This window comes from Hippoglossus stenolepis, chromosome 10 (assembly GCF_022539355.2).
Source record: "Hippoglossus stenolepis isolate QCI-W04-F060 chromosome 10, HSTE1.2, whole genome shotgun sequence".
In the NCBI taxonomy this organism is placed as follows: domain Eukaryota; kingdom Metazoa; phylum Chordata; class Actinopteri; order Pleuronectiformes; family Pleuronectidae; genus Hippoglossus; species Hippoglossus stenolepis.
In genome coordinates, this window is record NC_061492.1 from 22,008,774 (window position 1) to 22,027,768 (window position 18,995).

The window sequence follows — 18,995 nt, forward strand, 5'->3', positions numbered from 1 at the left end:
TCCATTGTTTGGTCCCCTATAGACTCAGTCTTCGACAGCAGCAGGGCCACGTAGAAGCGCAATCAACACCCGTGCAACATACAAGTGGATTCAGCCACTGTTGGACCTCATTATTTCATGCTTTTTTATCTCCCTCTTTTAAATTCTAGGCTTTTATTCTGAAGGCAAAGCCAGCCCGGCCTCTCTGGTCGCAGCTGCGTGCTTGATGCCCCCTCTCTCGCTCTCTCTCTCTCTCTCTCGCTCTCTCTACCTCTCTCTACCCGCCGTCATCCATCGCGGTGCCGCTGCCTCCCCTCTTCAAACCCGGAGCCGCCGTCAGGACGGATTAGCAGCCTGGTGACTGGAGAGAGATGCAGATCAAATATGAATGAAATGTGAGACATTAAAAGACAAGCAACGGATTTTCTTCAGGGTAGTTTTTCCCATGCAGGACAGAGTGGAAGGAGAGCAACTCAGTGACAGGATTGCATTCACAGTCTGTGCAAGTGTGTGAGTGTGTGTCAGTGACAGTTTGTGTGTGTGTGTGTGTGTGTGTGTGTTTGTTTGTGTGTGTGTGTGTGTGTGCGCGTGCCTCGGACTCCCACTCAGTGATGTAAAACGTGAAGGTGGATTTTGGCGCGTGCAGGAGCAGGTGAAAGGTAAGACTCACCACACACTGAGCCTTCAACATGTCTTCTAGTTTGGGGATGGAGGGCAGGGGGCATTCAATCTGTGCTTTCAATCTATCTGTTGCCAAGATGAGTGAGAGAGTCTGTCCCTGCACAACTCACCATCAACTGGCTGTCATGGGAGAAATGATAATGACCCTTGGTTTCATCAGCAGTCTGTAGGCGTGAGGAGTTCACCGGTAATTCACCGGATAAATAAATAAAAGTGATGAGGTCCCTGTGAGGTGATGAATGGAGATGGAAGCTTTGCCTCAGCCCTGAGAGTCATGTAGGTGTAAATGGAAATGTGCTGCATTCACTGTGTGTGAGTTTGGGGTGGATGACGACACTCCTCCCTAATAACACCCACGACTGATGAAGAGAGATTTCCTAATTTAAAAAGAATAAATGTGGAAAAAGCTTCCTTTTTTTATTTATTTCTTTTCCGCTTGGGGTTTGGTGACGCCCGTGGATGGGAGTGTTGCAGCAGAGCGATTGCATCTGCTCACCAGGTGACACGATGACACCAACTCACTTCACAAGGTGCATAAAGCCCTCCCTGAGCTGCTCAGCGGGGATGACACATGCACTGTATGAAGTTGGATGCTGGCGCTCTGCTGTGAGTCAAAGTGGCCCTACAGCACAGAAACACAATCCTGTTTTTGTAACCCCCAGAGTGGACCCGGATCTCTAAAAGCCTGCAGGGGGTCAGCTATAGTGTAGATATAGTCTTTCATACAGATGAAAAAAACACTTCTATCTTGACCTTAAGTATGAGATATAGGGCTGAATTATAAATGAGTAACTCTCCAGTGAAGGGACTCAGCGACTGTCTCTTGTCTGACGTCCGTGGCCATTAATTGAGTATGGCATGGGCCAAGGTAATTGGGTGCAAATTTAATTTGGAGGTTCTTATCTTTATAAGAGCAAAGTTCAAGGGAAATAGACAGAAATGCATTTACGTGACATGTCTAAAAATAAAGAAAGATGGGCGTTCAGGAACAATAGTTTGGAGTTAGCTGTTTCAAACAATCCACCACTCAGACAATAGTCTCCCATCTCGTGTTCGTGCATCAACATAAAAGTAGGTTTCTCGCAAGTTTTCTAGTGACGGATGAATTCAGGTGCAGGTAGCTCAGGGTTTCGACAACTGCCGCCCCTGCTGTCTCTGAGCAAGAGGGATGCTAATGGAGGAGAGAGAGGATGCAGCCGGTACCGCTGCAAGACACGGAGCGAGAGACAGAAAGAGGATGAGTGTCTGCGAGAGAGAGAGAGAGAGAGAGTATGTGTGAGGTGTTTCCATGGCAACCTGTCAGGGGTGTGTTTGGTCCCCGGAGACGGCCAGGAATGGAGGGGAGGAGAGAGATGAGAGGCAAGGAGAAAACTATCCCTCGTTAAGGGTGAGAGGGGGATGGGGGAAGGCGATAATAGAGGGAAGAGTGGTAGGTGGTGGTGCCCCCACCCCTCCACCTATTGTTTGTGTTTCTGCTCTCCTCCGCAGGCTTCCTCTCCTTGCCTTCCTCTCCTTGCCTTCCCTCATGCCACCTCCTCTGTTGGTTCGGAAGTAACTCGCAGGGCGCGTCACGCCTGCGCTCGTTTCATGTGGGAGGGTTTCACGGTTCTTATCGAGTGCATCAAAGTGTTCTGGTGTTGGAATCGGCAAAAAACTGATCTCTGTGCCTCCTTGTAACCAACTGCGACCAAAGTCTTGACCTGCCCAACCTCTCGAGTCAAGGTTCCAACACCTTGAATTGGTCAGTACTCTTGACGAGCAAATGAATGAGTTGACACCGCCTCCCGCGTAGCTGCACGCTAACCAGATGGTTGCTTCCTGACACTTTGATTTCCCTCACATGGTGCCAGTATTGTGAAAAAGCAATGTCAGTGTTTGGGACCCACAGGAAACTGCCCAACAGCCAAAGGTCTAAATATGTGAGGAAATCCAACTTAAGCCAAAAGGAAGAAGTCTCGAGGTGCTTATGCATTTTTTTAAACAACCTGTATTCAAACATGAACTCCCGAAAATGTCCAATTAAGAATGCAACAGGAGATAAGATGTTAACAGCACATGGACATCAGCGTTGAATAGTTTCACCAAAGCTCTTGAATCTTGTCTCTCCAAGTTGACAACTTCATCGGTGTCTTCTACGCGTTTGGTTCCTCGATTTGTATTCTTCTTGTTTTTATCAGCTTTGCGTCCGTCCCGTGTTAGAAACGGCATCAATGCACCCACTCGCTTCGGTGGATCCTCTGACCAATCTCCTCATTCAGACATTCTCCAGAGTTTTTACAAGGAGGCTTCCTGGAAAAATTCTGGAGAACCTCTGCTTCAACTGAAAATTACATTTGCGTTCTCGCATTCAGCTCCTCCGGATAATTTCAGGAGATTATCTGAAGTTCAGTGCATGTCTGAAAGCAGTTTAGCATAATTACAACAGAGATATGACATTACAAATTATAGGCCCCCAACCAGATTTGAGTTACGGGTGTGGTGGCAGCCTCATAACGTTTGTTGTCATGGCACCGAAGTAAAATATTTTCGATTAAATTGTCTATTTATTCTATAATAAATCTATGTCAAGAAAACGACCCCAAACTCTCAAGCAATTGTGTATAAATCTCTGTTTTACTGACCTGAAAAATGAGTGTTGGGGAATTCAAGCTCTCACTCTATGTTTTTTAAAGGTTTTCTCAAGAATTCAATGTACAGGAATTTGTACAACATGGAATTTGATTCAAATGGCATTAGGAGCTTGTGTTTCTCACATGGTGTTGATACAGGAGAAGATGTCGGAGGTATGGAAGGCTGAAAGAAGCACGGACGTGTTGCTGAAGCCAGTAGAGCCGTACACTCCACTACCCTGTGAGGCACAGCTCTGTGCCAGGCAACCAGTTAATTTAACTCAATGAAGTCAGAAGGAACAGATTACGATAAATTAGGGAGTAAAATAATGTGTATTCACACAAACTGAAGCTCTGTGTGGTTTGGTACGTTTGCGATCTTGTGTTTATTTTGGTCTCCGACAAACCTATTCTTATATTGGTGCAAATCAATTAAAGTCATTGTCGTACAAGTACCAATTACAACGACAGTAAAACAACAGCTGGCTGCCGAACCCATTATTAATGCAAGGAGTTGGCAAATTCATAAACACACAACTTTAACTGTTTAATGATTATCTTTATTGCACCATATTATAGAGCAGCATTAGACTATAAACGACCATGTGTTGCTGTCTAACAGACAGTCACTCATGGTTATAGGAGAGAAGGAGCAAGGAACAACAACAGGCTCCGAGTTGAACTTTTGCTCAACTTACTTGCTGTCCTCCAAGCAGCCTTCCAAAAATATACTGCAAGTCATCGAGAGTGTGCAGAGCTGCACACAAAAAGCTGCACCGTCACTGAAAATGTTTTTCTACTGGAACAACACATGCCATCACATCCCAAGGTTCATATTCACAAATCTTTCCAGTGCTACGATCGTGTCCCAGTGGTGACGAAATGTCACATTTTCTAAGAATCTTCCCCTAAAAGATGAAATCATAGAGCCATTGAAAGTGATCCATATATGCATACTGTAGATGTCATCTGTTACCACAATGAATAAGGTGAGGGGGACTTAGGGAGTTCTTAAGCAAAGGGGGGGGGAAATGGCTGCAACAAGTGGAGACAAGAGAGAAGTTCTCCAAATGCTGTACTAGGAAGATGGTATAAAGTGCATCAAACTGCAGTGATGAAACCGCTCGTAAACTGATGCTACCTTTTAGGTGAAATAAGAGCTCTCACAGAGTATTCTCAAAATAGTCACAAAAACGGGGTGCATCTCAGGTTTCTAAGGCTAGGTGCTCAGGAATGGAAACAAAAAAGGCTGAGTGGCTACGACACAGCTCTGCAACAAAAATACCTTATCAGAACTCTGAATATTTTCTAATTTAACTTGTTATATAAAGGCAGACAAAGGGATTCACAAATGTTTTAAATTAAGATGAAAGATAAAATGCCGTGTTTATAGGTTAGACAGTTAAACAGGAAACATGCATTGTCATGGGATTAAGTCTGCGTGTTGATCTACTCCATCGCTGTGCTTTTATTCTGAATACAGATGTGGCCAAAGTAACAGGACAGTGACGGCCCACTCCAGATGTAGCCCCGCCACACATTAGCAATTCAGCGAGCTATGGAGTGCTCGTTGTTATTGGAGACAGATTTTTAGTTTGACAGGGCAAGTCTGTGGGGCCCTTTGCTGGAGTGTGATTAGCATTGCAGATGCAGGTTTCTGTAGGCGTCAGTTTCAACAAACTCAAGGTTCCCCTGTCTCTAGTGCATGATTAAAATGTAACAGTGGTGCGTGGGAAATTCACAAGAGCAGAATTATGCTCCAACGCTCAAAGAACCTATTTTTTGCTCAGGTGTGTCACACCTCCTCCTGCACGCGCTCCTTCTCTTGCACATAAATACACTCGAGGGCTCGACCCACATGGGATCCGAGCCAAAAGTGGCTCAGCGCTGCCGACAGCCGTTATTTTCTGCAAGATTTTGATTTGATTTCAGAAACAAATGTGTAAATGTGACATTCCTGGAAATTAGTGTCATGTGATTTTCCTTGAGAAACAAAGGAAAAAACATTAAAGAAATCTTAACTATAAAAATGATGATATAGTAATAATAATGATAATAACCATTAGCATAATCATACTATTTATACATATTAATAATAATAAAGGTCTTCATAATAACCATAACAATATGCATATGTAATCCAGCTGTTACATTAAAATCAATGCATGTTATGTCCTCCCACAGACAGACATCAATTTAAAAATAAATGTGTTCACATTAAAACACATGGTGCCGTTAAAAGCACAGTGTCTCTATTGTTCTGTACAGCCATGACCCACTGTAGTTACACATGGCATTAATAACGCATAATGTTATTTATTGCCTCATTGAGAGTCAGTGCACACCTTGTGCATCTCATTACGTCTGGTGGCACAGCACATACCAGAGGAAAGTGCTCCCTGTTGCTCTGACGACCGATGAAAAACACCTTTCAGTTGCTTAGAGTCAAAATGTTTATAAGTGCCTGTCACTCTTGCAGTTATATATAAACATGCTGAGCTCTCAGCAGTGTTGGGGGCAGATAATAGCACACATCCGTACCATTGAGAAATGAGGAAACGAAGCAACAGGGAGGTCTCTGGAGGACACCCTCCTGTAGGAGACACCGCTGAAATGGGAAAAAGGCTTTCAGCACAATGGAGTTCTCAGGTTAGTGTGAACTCCCCTTCCTCCGGCATTAACGCGTACCCAGAGGACGGTCGCCGCTCGTCGTTCCTCAGATGTCTATTTCTGGATTATTTAAAAGCACAGTGTGTGAAAGGAGCTGGGTGCCCTCTCTTTAATCAGTACATTCATTAACACAGCAGTGTAGTGTAAGGAAGATATTTTCTTCCTTCTGAATTAAATTCTCTGAACTTCTGCCACTGTTCCCTAACGCTGGCCCCCTCTCTGCTGGATAATTGGGCAGACGTTGGGTCTGAGTCGACCCTCCAATTGCAGGGGCGTTTCTGATTCAAGGCTGGTCTGAACTGATGATCAGCCGGATTTCAAATCCGACTCGAAAATCCTTTGGGGTGAAAGGAACAGTGACTGAATATTGAGCAGAAACCCAACAATAGTCAATGAGAACGAGCCGACTGGGAGGCGCCACACACCTTAGAACAGAGCGCATTAAATATTCATATGGAACGATAGCTCTGTGGTGGGGCAAAGTCAGAGAATGTATGAAAATGACAACATTTCTATTAATCACCAGATTCCCCTTCCACCTCCACCTGTAAACAGAAGGGTGCTCACAGAGAACATAAGCTCCTCAACTGAGGTAATAATGTTATCTTGTAGGATTTGCTTGCACAAGCTAGGTTTGAGGCTAACAACAAAACTCTCTCTATATATATACTGTATTTATAATCTATTATAGATCCCAAGTCCCTAAAATTGTCGCTGTGAAATAGTTCGGTGCATGGTCTTGGGTCTTGTTTGAATCAGCTGATGTGTTTGCTTTTATGATTAAAATATCTAAATATCAGTTTTATTTTTTGTCATAGTCTCCATTCTCGCTAGACCACCATCAGCGAGAGAGCTAACACTGTTTTTGTAGTGGCTTCTTGGCTGTGTAACATTAGCTTATTCATGAAACTTGCTAGCTGCTTGTAGATAGAAACAAATCAAGTTTAGAATTTGTTACTTTTTACTTATAAATATATGTACATCCATCTTAATATAGTTATACTATAAATAGTATACTGCTATTTAGTATACAATGGAGAAATTATACCAATTTAATATACATGTAGCATATACTGTTTTTATACTAATATTCATATACAATATCTATTTCAATATCTCCTTATACATTGCACTATGTATACATCCTCGTGCCTGTGCCACTACACTTTGTTTAAGTATATTTTCTCCACAAATAATATTTCAATCTGTAGTGAAAGGTGTGTTCTACATTTTTATTTTATTGCTTATTTTCTATTTAATACGTATATGTTCTCTTGTCTACCTCTGTTGTCTATCTGTCGCTACAAGTGAATTTCCCCAGTGTGGGATCTATGTAGCCTGTCTTATTTTATCCTATCTTATTACTTTACACACTCTAAAAAATGTTTTACAGCAAGAAGTCAAATATTTTATTGATTATATAATTTGTCATAGTTGACTGTGTTTGGCATCGGACTTTAATGGGAACAGACATGACAGGTGAGGAATTACACACGACACGAGCCAAGAGCCACATTTGATCTCGAAATATCATGGTACCTGCAGCCCCCCCACCTGAACCCCCATCTCTTTCCTTTTCTGTATTTATTTCAACAGTGAGGCCCGACACCCTGGATCTCCGGGAGATCTGCCTGCACCTGGCCCATATTCTATGATTAGCTCCCCCGACATCTCACCCACAGCCTCCCGCCGTCTCTGCTGCTGCAAATTTACTTTAGTCACACATACAGTAAAACTGATAGGAATACATAACAGGAACATGGATTACACACTTTGCAGGTGATAGAAACGAAAGGGGGGTTTAAGACGCCCTAGGGGGGTTTAAGAAGCTAAAACAAACAGAGAAAGGAATCACAGAAATGACTGAATTGGATAATAGAGCAGAAATGATGCCAAAAGTCAACAGGGGGAGTGGGGGCATTTTGGAGAATGATTTAAAAGTGCGCAGCGTAAAATATTGTAAAGCTGATATAGAAAATGAAAGCGAGAGCTGTGGTTGTGATGAGTGGGAGTGAGATCTAAATGAGTTGTTTTGACCTAAGGGCATCATGTAAAGACAAACTAAATATTTTCCTCTCCTGAATTCTGAATCTCACCATCTTTCAGTGCAACCTCAAAATGAGCGTGCAACAGCTGCAGGATCAATATTGATTGTTTATGCTCTGTTTGTTTTACAGTGTTAGTGTAGTGGCCACTGATGTGTTCGGAGCAGCAATGAAGATAAATCAATAAATTAAGCATTTCATTGCGAAGTAAGGATATGTTGTTTACACCACCGGGGCTATATCCAACGAGAAATTTGTATCATCAGCAAAATAAAACTCCTGATTAAATATATACGATACATGTTGGGCTCACCGGCCCAACCAGGGTGTAATAAATTACACCAGGTGATAGACGAGCACAAATCAAACTGATTTCCTGACATCACATGCGAGGTAATAAAAACTGCCGCTGATTGCCTGTCATGTATGATAGAGGGAACGAGGCGGCCCGCTGTTTCACATCTCAGAACAAATATTGTTCCAATCTAAAATGTTCAATAAGGCTTTTCTCACCTCTGTGACAGGATGCAGGACGGCTTCGCCGGAGTGCTCTGTACTGGCACAAATAAAATCAGTGAGCGCAGCTACAAACAGGCTGTTTGTTCGGGGAAGGGAACAGAGCAGCGCTCCCAGGAAGGACCTGCTATGCTTTAGTAACGACCCTGTCAGTGTGATTGGCCCGGCGAGCTGCAGTCTTAATGCACTTGCCCCATCATCATTATAAAGCACTTCAAAGAACACAAAGGCCAATAAACCCACAGAGTAGCACCAGGCCTGTGCGTTTCCACTTGTGGTGCCTGAGGCCCCTCATCTGTCCTGCTGTGTGGACGCCAGTGCTCCGGCTGATCCTCTGTCTGGGGCCGCGCTCCTTGCCACGGGGCCATGCGGTTGGTTGGCGGCCAAAGCCACAGCTTCAGTGGCTTTCATAGATGACGGTCTCGGCGCCACATGCACCCACATAGCTGCTGCCACAATGAGCTGCTGGAGGAGAATTTTTATTTTTTGTTCTTTGTTTCGTGAGCTAATGATTTGACTAATAGATTTGAAACTACACAGGCGGTTTTGTTGAGCGTGTACTTTTACTATGGGTCACAGGAATAATGCAGTGGTACAGAACAGGTGTGAGAAATACTTCTCAGTTATTTATTGAACACTGAGGGTGCTGCTCAGTGTGTGACTGACTGTGTCCTCACCACATGTGCAGAGGACTCCAGACGAGAACCAGCCACAAATTGTCCTCAGCATCTGGCACTGTTTTGATCCCCTGTGGAAAATGAGTAAGTGACCTAAGAGTTAATTTAACTTGGGGGGCTTTATATGATTATGTCGGTAGATTGTCAAGTCTCAATGGAAAAGTGACTGTGTGTAGTGTGTCTGTGCTGTTTCTCTCACACCTCTTACACCGATATGAGGGGTTGTATGGAGGTTTTTTGGCAAACCAACTAAAAAGTATATTTTTCATTATTTATTACCTATTGCCAGTCGAGGAGTTGGCTCTGTTTTTCTGATCCTGGTGAGTCATGTTCTTTGACGTCACAATGTTGCTGGAAACTGAGAAGCTCTCTCAAACCCTGCTGTCTTGTCAGTGTTGCATTTTGCACAATACAAAGCAATAAATCCCCTTTCATTCCAAGATATAAAGAACAAATATGTACACAAGCGTTCATGGCTATTTACGCACCAACGCCCCGAAGTCATATGCCCGTCACAACATTGCACCAGAAAAGGTGCAGCATCAGCCTCTACACTGCTGAAATGAAGAAGAAGAGGAAATCACTGGCGATTGGAGCCGATAAAAACCTTCATTTTGACGTGGGAGTGAATGGCGACTGTATCCATTCGCCTTGCAGACAGAAACCAGAGGTCAGTGGGTGTTAGAGGGTTTTTGACAATGGAAAAGGGGCTTTAGTGTGACTGTGCCCTGTTATATTTTCAAGTGTTTCTGTGGTTCCAAGCAGAGAGGATTTTATGATTTTCAGTGGTTGTAAAATTTCACTTTAAACCAGAGTGAAACATTGAGTTATGGAGGAAAATCGAAATAAACATCGGAACTTAAACTATATGACTTTAACAACTAAAAATATCTTCCCATTCTAGAGAGGGGATGTATTTTTTTTATGATTTCAAATGCAACATTTAGTGGCTGTGAACTTCTATCATACTGTCACGGAAACATAAAGACTAAAACTAAATATAAACAAAAAGTGAATCTTATCTAAGGTCAAATTAATATCAAAATAGAAATAATCCATTTCAGGGTCAATTTTATATGTAAATATCAACACCTAAAATAATTGAATCACTAAATACAAAGAACTCAGCCTTTGCAATTAGGATGTTGCAACGCCACAGATGATGGGGTTCACACATAAACATTGAATTTTGAGTTGTTTTATGATTATGCTTGTTTGCCAAAATAAGAGCATTCATTGTAATGCTGTAAGATGGTGGGAAGCCAGCTGGCAAACACACTGGAATAAATGAAAGCGTCCCACTGTATAATTGTCTGTGAGTGTTTGTTGAAAGACTGCGTCTGCAGAACAAATATTGCAGAGCTATCTGAATGTCACGCATTGGAGTGGCTGAGCGAACAGAGAGCTCATGTTGGGACAGTGACAGTCTGACGAGAGAACATCCCGACTGTGTTGCATTTCCCTAATCTTGCAAAATGTGCAAAGCTTACTGCGTTGGTCAGCCGCTTTTTGGATTAATTAGCAAGGCAGTGTTGGAAATGGATCCACTGCAAAAGAAGACTGTCCTTCATTTCACACACTGTTACTGGGCCATCGTCATGCTCCTGCTGAAAGTCAGACTATAAAGTGTTTGTGTTACTTTTAGCAATGTGTTACCTGTGTCAGTCAGGGAAATGTGACTTGAGCAGTTTTTCAGACATGAACCCCAGAAAAATTCTGCACAATAGGGTCAGGACTTTGTCCGGAGTTTGCCTTTGAAATAGAAAGAACGCTGAAGGACATTGTGTGGTCAGGCGTGTTCACATCAACACAGGTAGAGGCATGCAGGAGGAAGGATGTAACGTAGAAATTCAGCTGCGGAGATCACGTTTTTGTTTACAGCACATCGTTATCGGCCCTTATCACCAAAAAGTCTCTTGACATCTTTGTCGGTGTCTTCTATGTGTGTGGCTCTGCTTTTTCATCCTGAGATATTTGTATTCTTTGGGTTATTTTCATGTTTGCATCTGTTGCATGTTAGAAACGTCATCGACACCCCCACTCTCTCTCACCTGGACATTTGCTGTTACATATACAGCCCCTCTGAAGAATGCAGCTATATAGTGGTGACCTCCTTTGTTATTACTTATTGGGCTGCAATGAAATAAAGTGGAATTCAGGTGTTGAGACAATTGACTGTATATAAAGATGGACGACATGTCTGCACCGTAAAAGTGAAGCCAAAAAGTCGTGATCGCCCCCTGGTGGCTGGCTGCAGAATAGGTCAGAAACCTTCATGCTCCATGTTAGTGGATGGGAGATGGACCAAACTGAAGAGTCAAAGTACACATTAAATGGATTTGGCTCAAAGATGGTCTCTGTCATTTTATTTTTTATTTAAAGTACAAATAGAGAAAAAAAAGTACTCCAGTAAAATGTAAAGCACCTCATTAACTTTACTACATAAGTAAGAGTAAGTACTTGCTTTTTAATTTACCTTAAGTATTAAAATGAGCGTAGCTTATTCTCTAATGCAACAGTCTACCACATCATTATGGCTGAGCCTCGGAGGCGACTTCTGTAATTTAGAAGTAATAGTTTCTTCTTCACCAGTGACGCTGCTGCAGACGTGCTTTGCTCTCGTAGAAGGAGGCGGGGTCTATTGTCACCTGCCCGCTCTAATGGGATCAGTGACCAATTCCCCTCTTGTTATTGATTACTTTAAAAAAATAATATGAACATGTAGCGCAGTGCTTTATAAAAACGTAGTGGAGTGTAAAGTACAGATATTTGCTGATATGTTTAGTGAGTAAAAATGAAAAGTACCTGAAAATAAATCTAAAGTAAAAGTACTTCATTACATCCCACTACTACACATGCGCAAGATGGCAGCATTCGTATCCAGGACATTTTGTATTAATTGCTAGATAGTGGGAGGAAGTGGGAACACGTCGCCCATCTTTTTATACAGCCTATGGCTGAGACAAGGAAACTACTAGAAGATCTATGCTACAATGTTTCTGCCTCTCTTTGTTTCATTAAGGAAAAGGGAAATCCAGTGTCATAGTATTGAACATCATGTCTTAATGTCATGCTAGTTTCCAGTGCAAGTGTGGACAGTGACAACACGCTTGTCGCTCTCTGTAGAGAGGCACTTGTGTTTAAAAATAGCAAGTAACAGGTGACTGTATGTTTTTTCTTCTGCATGTTGGTGCATTTTAATTACAGCATCATAGACCTGTTAATTGGCTTAATCTGATTTGAGTGTGGGGTGAGAACATGGTGTTAACAACTCATTAATGTACAAGTACGTGTTCACTCAAGTCACTGCTCATCCGGTCAGTCAGAGTTAGATTTACCTTTAGGATTGATTTGAGATCATTTAATGATGTGGATTCAGCTGAGAGGTTCTTGTACATATTCAGGTTTCATGTACTTTTTGAGATTTCAGCTTTGGTTATATACATATCAACTTCATCATAAACATTCCTTATTACAAGCAGTGGAGCTCAGATATATATTCATCTGTCAGGGAGGGAACAAAATTACTTTAAGAGCGTTGCTTTCTATTCCCTGGTTGTTTTAGGATAAAAATGTGACGTCTTCTTTATGAATCCTTGTGTAAAGAAATCAACCAAATATATTTCTTCTTTAGAATGACTGACTGTTCTGCTCTTACATAATTGCAAATTGCTGTGTGTGCATTAGCAAGGTCGCCTCTGAATTTCATGAAGTACATGGATGCCTCATTTCCTGTGAGTCCCTTGTGCATGTACGTGCTGGATCAATCCCGGATGGGTATGGTGGACTCTGCCTGGTATCGCAGGAGCAATTTCCATTTGTAAATGGGTCTGAAACCTCTCAGTTCATTTTCAATGCACAAGGGACGTTATCATGTCACTTAACAGACCAACAACCAATCAGAGAGAGGTTATGTGTGACATATTGAAGAGTGACAGAAAGATTTAAAAAGTCTTCTTTATGAATATATACTGGTTCACTTTGAGGAGGGATGGAAATCAGTGTGAATGTGAAGTGGGGCCAGAATGGTCTATGAGAGTGAAATAAGATGAGCTCGCTGATTGGTCTGATTTCCAGTCTCTGCCACTAATGATGCAAACTACTATATAGAGTATTTATATGATGTAAAATATCTACATACATACATACACCAATTTTATGGCTAAAGCAGAATACAAATAAACCAAAAATTGGTTAGATATGAACCTTAAAATCCTAAATCCTGTGTTTTAACGCTAAACTCAATGTGCAGATCACAAGAGTAGAGACACGATGTATGTTTCAGATTTTATTTGCAACTATAATGGAGTGCATACTGTGAAAACATCTTTACATTTTCTAGATCCAGATTTTTAGTTGCATCTGTACAAAATTAGACACACTCATAAGTATCAGTCCACTCAGCATGTCAGGTTCTTTTTCATCACGATCCATGAGTCATTCTCTGATAAATAAGTGAAGATGTAAAAAAAAAAACCACCCTATTTTCTAATGCTAAAGATAGTGATGAAAAAAAATCCTGGATCTGTCCCTTTAGCCAGAGTCGTGCCAAAATGTAATGGGTTCTTTCTTGGCTCATGTCCCATCCTTCTATTAAGTTTAAAGACAATCTGTTGAGTAGTTTTCACATAATCAGGCAGTGAGACAAAAAGCAATTAAAACATAACCTCTTTGGTGAAGGTAGAAACAAGGTGAATGTGCAGGGTGGACAACAGAGAGTGCTATTAATCTAAGAAATACTCAGGGTCTTGAAAAAGACCTACAGGTGGAGCGAGGCAGAGTGGCTTTACTGCTCAGAGCAGAGTACTGATGGGAAGTGCTGGGTGAGTGTGGCTGGTCGATGGAGAGCAACTGGTGATCCTGAGCACAACAGGTTCATTTCAGGTGGGCAGACAGGTAACGAGTGTTGGCTGAATTGTAGATACCACAAGGTGGTACGATAATCTGGCAGAGAGGTGGTGGTCAGTCTAGTTCTTGGATAGTGCAGAGTTTGGAGAGTAGATCGATTCAGTTCAGGTGCAGCAGTGTTGACGGGAGATGGAAGCTTCTGGAAGCCACACCCAACCAGGAACACACAAGAGCATAACGCTGGACAGAAAAAACGATAAAGCTGCTTTCAGACATTTACTGAACTCCAGACTCTTTGCAGAATGTCCGAACGAGCCCATGTGAGAACACAGCTTCAGATTCTCCGGTGAATTCACAGTAAGCGAGTGGTCGTGTTGATGACGTTTCTAACGCAAAGCTGAAAAAACAAAAAGAATACAAATATCTCAGGATGAAAAAGAGGTGTCGTACACGTAGAAGACGACAACAGAGATGACAACAAGAATCTACTCTACGATACTAAATTAAAAAGAAAATTCCATTATCCTAACACATCGTTATGGATTAAAAAAATAAGCTCTGTCTCAACTCCTCAATGCTGATGCCAAGAACTTGAGAATGACTTTGAATTTTGTGGGCACCAGCCCTCTCTCTCTCTCTCTCTCCTCTATTCGGAGACAGAGTTGCCCAGTAACTCACCGTGGGATTCATTATGGCAGAGTGATTGCTGCAGTACTTTACTTAAGTAGAATTCTGCGGCTTTCACCTAAATTTTCCCCAAGTTGGAGTTCTGGTGAGAGAATTGCTGTAAATTTCACCCTCGGTCGTTTGCAGTGTTACACACTACGTCATCATTCTATCACATGGAGGAACTTCTTTTGTGACGCAGTGTTGTAATTTGCCTTTTTGTTCTACCCACGGCCTCAGCTTCTTCATACTTCTTAGTGTAAATGTACCACATTCATTTCCCAAAATGCCTTTTGACTTCTCCCAGAGACAGGGCATGATCATAAAGGCATTCAGCTGCGGCCGTAATAGTAGTGCAAGGGGAGGTAATGTTCCCTGCATTAAAAAAAAAATTGCATGATGTCCTCTTCTCAAAAATGCTCCGGCTGCAAAAAAGTAATCTGCATACCAACACACTGCCAAACATCAAACAGGACACGGCTGGCTGAGCTGCAAAATCTTGAAGGAAATGAAATGGGCAGTTTGTTGGTGATCGCTCTTGAAAAAGTAAAAGTCCTATTTCTACAAGCAGCTAAGTGGTTGTAATGTTTCCGGACATTTATCAGTTTTAATGGATCATTAAAGGAGAGAGTGCACTCCGGTTGCCAAGACCCATGTGCTAAGTGCACTCAGCGTTTCTGCGTGGACAGAACCTGGATCAGTGAGCCCGGGCAGATTTGGATGAGAACTTACAAAGCCACTCATCTCTGGAGAATCAATATCTGTGTGCTGTGTGTTATTAACGTGCTTTTTGCTTCCCAGATAAAAATAGTTTAGGTGTCTGATTTTCCCAAGAGTAAATCAACGTTCATTTCCATTTTGCAGCTTTCCAATATAAATGCATGTCACTGTACTCATGTGGTCATGAGAATACAAGAATATTTACATCAATCACAATCAGCAACACCATCTTTTATATATTTAAACATATATATTTCATGACATAAACATGATATAGCGTTAATCAGTTTTTTATAAGTATTGTTTTTTTCGTCTTCTATCCAGTTAAAGGTAGGGTTAGTAATTTGAAACACAATTCCTTTTCATGTTCAAATAGCCATCAACAAACACATTTGTCTGTACAGAAAAAGAAAAAAAGCTGGTTTCTTTAAAATATCTTTTACACTAAGATTAGCAGCTATATGCTGTTTTTATTAATGCCAGTTAACTCACTATAAAATGGCAATTTACTCCTTTCCCATTGTCGGTGGAGAAGTTTCAGTTTTTTTCCACCTGTGTGTCATGTCTGTCGTCAGGACTGCTCTCACCTTGCTGTTTTGCCAAATTATCGGTTCACCCATGTTTCACGTTTCCATCACTGCCGATCTGAGCCGTAGGAGAATAAAACCCATGTCTACTGTCACTGACCCGGGAGTGAATGCTGATTGTATTGTTCCAATTGCAGACAAAAGCCAGATATTTGTGGTTGTGGGTTTTTTAACCAGTGGACAAGGGGCTTAATAAACAGGACCGATCATTGCATTAGTACCTGTCGATCACTAACCAACCTTTCTGCTTGCTTGCACCCTAATTTTGCTCTTATGCACATGGTCCAAGTCTTCAGCTGAGGAGTTTTACACAGCTAAAGCACAGACGTTAGCAGAAGTTTGCGAGCGATTCACAGAAAACTGATCTTGTAGAAGTCGTCATTCAGTTCCTGTCCTTGAGTTTTGGGGGTGTAGCTTTAACGAGACGGCCGATTGGAGGGGGTGGGATGTATTGATTGCATTTTTACAGTGTAGCCTACTCTCACTAGCTTTTCCAGTGTTACAAGCAAAGCCTGGCTCTTTAAGAAGGTGGCCTTGTGGGTATTATGTGTAGGGGGAAGTAGACTTTGTGTTCTTGCCCATGTCGGTGCTGGTGTTGCTATGCAGCTATGGCACCATTCACGAACAATCCACTGTTTGCCGAAGTACTGCAATTAAATGCCCTATTTTCTCTTCAAAGTTGGTCCATATACTGATTTTCACAACTCTGAATAGAAATAATATTTTTTAACAACTGAGCAATTACCACCTGAGTTAAAGGCACATACAAAAGGGAGAGCATATGGCCAGATTTCCCAAAATCCAATGTGTATGTTAAAGCCACTCAAGGAATTCCTCAACAAAACAAATCTTCTGGCCTAATATACATTTACAGTGACCTAACACAGGCCTGAAGAAATAAAAAAAAGCTGGATAACAGATGTGTTAATGTCCAGATAATAATAATACCAGAATAATGGCAGTTACTATTTCCTTGAGATGCCTGTGGTCACTGGAGCAGCTGTGACTATTTATTCTTCCGCTCTGTCTTTCATTGATGGAAAATAGATGAGGCACTAATGGATGTACGCCACCAGTACTTCTCCATCCCGTGTAAGACACAGGCTTTTCTGCAGAGGCCCCTTTGTCCTCCGCTCCGCCGTATTGATTTTCTGGCATATGCTTGGTTTTCTTGAACGGTACAATTTGTAAGATTCATAATGTTGGGACAACTTAGCTGCTGCACATATCAGCCAGAGTCTGCAGGAGGAGAAAAAGAAAAACGCTGGGCTTCACAAAGGAGTCAGGTTAAAATGATTCTCTGTGCTACTTCCTCAGCTAAATGTTCTTTAAACTAGCTTTCCCCTGGAGATTTGCTTTTTTTAGGATAGCAGTCGTTTAGGTGCTTACATGAGGGAAACACCGTTTAAACACATATAATAGTTCTCCTTTCTCTTCACACTTTCCTCCAGCAGAGCCAGCATGAAGCGTACCCATCGTGCAGTGGTAGAAATTCTGCTTCTCACTTACCCTCAAAGCTTTCAAGTGGATATCAGACTGTGCATAATGTTTTAGAATATTTAGGCATGCATGTGAATGTGAGGTAGTCTGGGAATTCAGTGCATTTAGCAAACATTTAACTGGTCCAAACCAGCTCCATTCCCAACAGGGTTCATATTTGCCAGTCTCCCTGGCAGCCAATTATGTGGCAGGTGTGAAAGGCAGGTAATATCCTGTGAAAGCAGCCAGTAAATACACACCCACACACACACACACACACACACACACACACACACACACACACACAGATCTAATTTGATGCTGGTACATTTAGTATGTGGATCCGCATTCTGGCGTAAACAAATGAAAGGAGAAGAGTTTCTGTCTCAGTCCCAGCGAGCCTCGGGCTTATGTCACAACTTTAGTGAGAGATGCACTAACTAGACTGCAGTCAGTGCTTCTACTGCAGGAACAAAGTTAGAAACAACAAACGTACTAACTAGTTATTGATCCTAATCAGTGTTCAGTACAAACAGCAACAATGCTGGCAAATGGGAAATGATATCAGCAGGAGATCAGAGGAGCTGGTTTTATAATGACAAATTAACTGTTTTTTTAAATTGACTGATTGAGGAAATTAATAAGCAGCCATTTTAATAATCGATTATTCATGTAACTCAGGGAGCAAAACTGCAAAACATTTGACATGAGGGGATTTGCTGTGTATCTCAGTTTTATTTCAGTCTCACTTAGGTATTTTGTGCAAAGCCGAGATGCTGGAAATTAGCAAGAGTAGGGTGTGCTGAGAGAAAGTCTACGTAATGAAATCATTTGAAATGCAGGACAACAGTGCAACAATCTGGAGTTTTCTATTAATATGAATGGCCAACTTTTTATACCATTTTAAAAACATTTTATACTGCAACAGACAGCGAACTTCTGGGGCTTTGAAGAAACCAGAGATTGGTTTTAACATATATGTTAAGCTGCTGTTACCATCATGATTATTTCAGTTAGTGCAAAATATTATCTTCATCATGTTCCACAAAAAAAAAAAAAAATAGAAGAAAATGGGTGGGTGATTACTGCTATGCTTCCTTCAAACTTACTCTAGAAAATACATTTTTGCCCTGTAATTACAGTCCCTTGCCTGCTGGGGGTGCTGCAGCCTCCTCAGCACCCCTGCCTCCCTGGTAGAAAGGTTGTAGGTGGGTAGGAGATTTGCTCTTTTAGGATTGGGCGTTTTGATTCAATCAAGAACGATCGGAAAACAATCGTGTTTGTCCAAAAGATGCAGTTCACAATGTCTAAATCTAAAATGGCGGACTGCAGGGAACCGAGACAATGATCTCTGTGACCACGGTACATTTGAAATTATTTCATTCAAACAATGTGTCTTTCAGCCATCTGTCTGTTGTCTAAGTGTTTGTAGTGATTCTGAATTGTTAGAGCTACTGCACCGTCAAGAGATTTGAAACTGCTACAGCTCAAATTCAATGTCTGTGACAGGCATTGTCT

General features: G+C 41.8%; 1 protein-coding gene across 1 annotated transcript in view; it reads left to right on the top strand.

The window, feature by feature from the left end:
* Positions 1-265: 265 nt before the first annotated feature.
* Positions 266-18,995, top strand: part of lingo2b (leucine rich repeat and Ig domain containing 2b) — a 38,795-nt gene continuing 20,065 nt past the window's right edge. The window contains exon 1 of the mRNA XM_035168483.2: positions 266-638. The gene's annotated coding sequence lies outside the window, so the exon portion shown is untranslated. The remainder of the gene's footprint in view (positions 639-18,995) is intronic.